Raw genomic sequence first — 4,819 nt, 5'->3', positions numbered from 1 at the left:
TTAGACTTCTCATTCTACAGAATGAGAAACTGAGGAACAAAGAGGTAAGTAAGTAAGTTACCAAACTGTCAAAACTGGTTTAGAATCAACATTAAAATCTAGACTATCTCCAGAAATTGTGCTCTTCACCAGTGCTTCAGTGCTCCTTTGTCATGTCAAGGAGTATCATTTACTGAAAACTCAATACCTGAGAAATCTTCCTGAAGCATTCATAACAAATGGTGGCAGTTTTCTCCTACAATATTGAGGATATAATGCCTATTAACTTCTATGGAGTGCTAACCAAATAACTAACACTATCTCTTAAAACATTTACTCAACTACCAACTCGAGGGTCAGGCAACTGGATAACTCACACACCACACCACCCACCACCCTGATATCTGAACCATGGAGGACATGAAATTGGAGTTTCCCTCCCTCCTACAGTATAAAGAAGAGAAGAGAGGAGTGGATTTGCCCGTTGAGAAGAGAGACTCAGGAAAATTTACCTGGATTGGTCTTAGGTTCATATTCTTCTGCTATGAAAAACAAGTTACCTATACTACAGAAATATGCAGAAATATGGAATAAAGTATATACTTTTCATACAACAAAATATTGGAGCAAATTTTATTAAACCAAACCTTCAACAATTATTTACATACTCAGTATTGACTATTACAGATAATCCAGTTGAAGATATAATGTGACTAATGGATTTATTGATGGGAGCTCACAAACTGGAGGGAATGTTCTGCATGGAGATGCAGGGATCTGCCAAAGTGCTGCCTTTACTATTGCATACATTATGGAAACATTTGGAACAAAGTACAAAGATGCCTTTTTCTTATGTCCAAGAAATAATATTTTGCATTAATCCAAATTCTGGATTTGTTCATCAGCTTCAGGAATATGAAGTCATCTACTAGCAAAATTGACAATATAGATAACATTGCCATTCTAGATAGAAAAGTCTTTATCTATTCATTCTGGTACGTCAGGCAGTCTGAAGAGAACACATAAAGAAGATGATTTTAGAAACCTGCAATTGGTAACTTCACAGAAGGGCTGCCTCAAGAAGAACATTATACAAGGTGTGAGTTTCTATTAGGAAAGGAGAAAATGCTAGAGATAATAATAATGAAAAATGATAAAAACATAAATGGTTTCATTTGAACTGCATGTTGCTTTGAAACATGTTTCTCTGAAACTTGTTGAGCAAAGTTTTAAGACATTGGACTTTTGAAAATTAAAAATATTCAAATTGGAATGGCAGTATATTATCTTCTAATTTCAGATAATTACTTCATGTTGATGTCTCCTTCCTTCCTTCCTTCCTTCCTTCCTTCCTTCCTTCCTTCCTTCCTTCCTTCCTTCCTTCCTTCCTTCCTTCCTTATTCTTTTTCTTTTTCTTTTTCATTAGTAGTAGTACTAGAGATGGAATCCAGGGGCACTTTACCATTGAGCTATATCCCTAGCCCATTTTTTTTTTGTTTTATTTTGAGACAGGGACTTGCTAACTTACTTACTTGCTAACTAACTTACTTGTTCCTCCTGCTTGAGTTGCAGGGATTATAGGCATGAACCACTACACCCAGATTCTCGTGTTAAATTCTTATTGATTAGTAGTTTAAATAATACTTTTGTTTATTTGTAGGTACTGTATAGTGGAAATGTTTAACTGACAAAGCCTTTGCTATTAAATCTCAACCACTTAACTTTTAGAGCAGAATACTCATTTGGGGGGACTTTTCTGCTTAATCTTAGAAGGGATGTCAGAAAACATTAAGCATGTCCTTTATAAGAAAATATAAAGGCCCAAGTTGTCTTATTATCATAGTAATTCAAGTTAATTGGAAAATTTTATCTCTTAAATTTAAAAATTTATAATTTCTATATCAGGATCTATATCAGGATCTCAACTTGATGTAAAGTAAATGAGCAGTTACCTGACAGATTTTTAAAATAACTGGTTTATTCTATAATCCATAACCAAGATAACTTCTCTTCAACATTTACATTATCTTTGTCCATTCAACAATAAAGAAATAATAGGGAATAGCTTAAAATTACTAAAATATTTTATTTTTATTGATTAGAAAAATATGTTTCTGGAGTACTTGAATGCTGGATTTTCATTTTCTTTCCTAACCTTGGTAGCTAATTAAAAAAAATCATTCATAACATTCAGGCTTACATGTTAGCTCACACTCACAGGAAGTTGCCATACCTCTCAGTTCAAAGTACATTGTATAGATCAGTAGCATACTGATATTTAATTGCAATTTACTATGCACCAAAAATTATTCAAGAACAAAAATGATATACAGTATTTATTCGCCTTTGTATAAGCAATTGCATACATTACTCTGTTTTTAATATTTTTACTTGTATAAAATGCTCATGTATGTAGGTTGGTTCCATAGTTTAGCTACTATGAATTGTGCTGCTATAAACATTGATGTGGCTGTGTCCCTAGAGTATGCTGTTTTTAAGTCTTTTGGGTATAGATCAAGGAGAGGGATACCTGGGTCAAATGATGGTTCCATTCCCAATTTTCCAAGAAATCTCCATACTGCTTTCCATATTGGCTGAACCAATTTGCAGTCCCACCAGCAGTGTATGAATCTCCCTTTTCCCCCACATCCTTGCCAACACTTATTGTTGTTTGTATGCATAATAGCTGCCATTCTGACTGGAGTGAGATGAAATCTTAGAATGGTTTTGATTTGCATTACTCTAATTGCTAGTGATGAAGGACATTTTTTCATGTATTTGTTGATTGATTGTACATCATCTTCTGAAAAGTGTCTCTTCAGGTCCTTGGCCCATTTATTGATTGGGTCATTTGTTTTTTTTGGTGTTTAGCTTTTTGAGTTCTTTATATACCCTAGTGGTTAGTGTTCTATCTGATGTGTGAGGGGTAAAGATTTGCTCCCAGGGTGTAGGCTTGCTGTTCACCTCACAGATTGTTTCTTTTGCTGAGAAGAAACTTTTTAGTTTGAGTCCACCCCATTTATTGATTCCTGATTTTAACTCTTGTGTCATAGGAGTCTTATTAAGGAAGTTGGGGCCTAATGCCACATGATGCAGATTAGGGCCTACTAGACACAGGGTCTCTGGTTGTATTCCTAAGTTCTTGATGCATTTTGAGTTGAGTTTTGTGCATGGTGAGAGATAGAGGTTTAATTTCATTTTGTTGCATATTGAAGCACAATTCACAATAGCTAAACTGTGGAACCAACCTAGATGGCTTTCAATAGATTAATGGATATAAAAAAAAATGTGGCATATATACACAATGGAAAATTACTCAGCAATAAAAGAGAATAAAATCATAAGATTTGCAGGTATGGATGGAGTTAGAGAAGATAATGCTAAGTGAAGTTAGCCAATCCCCAAAAATTAAATACCAAATGTTTTCTTTGATATAAGGAAGCTGATTCATAGTGGGATAGGGAGCTGAAACATGGGAGGAATACATGAACTCTACATAGGGTAGAGGGATTGGAGGTGAAGGGTAGGTGTATTGGGTAATTAATGATAGTGGAATGTGATGATCATTTCTATCCAAAGTATATGTATGGAGACATGAATTGATATGATTATACTATGTATACAACCAGATATGAAAAACTGTGCTCTCTATATAATAAGAATTGTAATGCATTCTGCTGTCATATATAAATAAAAATACATAAAAAACAAACAAAATAATGTATTTTTTTAAAAAAAAATGCTTATGTATGTATAGGAATATCATAATGCAAAATGCTGATAGACCAGGCTCAAAGTATTAAAATTATTTTGCAATGATTGGTGACCATTATAACTCAAAGATTTTTTGCTTTTCTCTGCAAATAAAATTACTATCATCAGCCTTGGAAGAATTCCTCACATCTTCATTAAATTTCTTCTTTTTTTCTTTATACTTAATTTTTGCTCTCATAGTTTATCTATTATATATATTTGTAAGTTCCTTTTTGTATGCGTACTATTTTCCTTTTTAATGCTCATTCTCTCCTGACATTCACCCTCTGACTCATACAAACAACCTCTTAGAAATGCTGAAATAAGTCTGTTTGTATAGCAGCAGTTCTCAAATAACTTTGAGTTTTTTCTAATTGGTACAGAATTTTAAGGTCAATCAGAAAATTACATTAAGCACCACTTTGTTTTCATTCCAATAAACTTATATCAATGAGTTACAGCTACCGGAGAAGAGTCAGATAATTTTTAGACAACTCTTACTTTAAAAAACAAAATAATACAGGTTTTCTGAATCTCAGAATTTAAGTAGTTTTTATTCTTTACTGAAAAGGCTATCACTTCTTTAAGTCAATAACAACATTCTCTATTTTTTGCTTTTTATATCTTAGTGCCAAGAGCATAGAAAGCACCATAGAAACACTTGATTTTTAATTAATTATTTAAAAATCAAAGATTAGCACTCAAGTACTGGCTTTTTCAAATATAGCCTTTCTCTTCCACTGCTTACAAGCAAAATCTCTGGACAAAACAGAAAAAAAAATCAATTAGCAAAAGAAACATATAATCACACATTTTTTCCATTAAATTATTTAAAATATGGTGGTAGGAAAAAGAATGATATTATGACATTTATAGGGAAATGGATGGAACTTGAGATTATCATGCTAAGTGAAATAAGTCAGTCCCAAAAAGTCAAACATTGAATGTTTTCTCTGATGTGTGTAAGCTAATTTAAACTAAGGTGATGGGAAGAAGAAAGGAAGAGAGAGCAAGGAAAAAAAATAGGAGAGGGAATTCCATCAAAATAGAGGACAGATCAGCAGCATAGATAAGGGAGAACTGAGAG

The 4,819-nt window shown here is 33.1% G+C and overlaps 1 pseudogene; it reads left to right on the top strand.

Moving 5' to 3' along the window:
* The first annotated feature begins 390 nt into the window (after positions 1-390).
* Positions 391-1,093, top strand: LOC101971934 (serine/threonine/tyrosine-interacting protein pseudogene; annotated as a pseudogene).
* The last annotated feature ends 3,726 nt before the right edge of the window (positions 1,094-4,819 follow it).

This window comes from Ictidomys tridecemlineatus, chromosome X, assembly GCF_052094955.1.
Source record: "Ictidomys tridecemlineatus isolate mIctTri1 chromosome X, mIctTri1.hap1, whole genome shotgun sequence".
Lineage (NCBI taxonomy): Eukaryota > Metazoa > Chordata > Mammalia > Rodentia > Sciuridae > Ictidomys > Ictidomys tridecemlineatus.
This window is presented reverse-complemented; position numbering and strand designations above follow the sequence as displayed.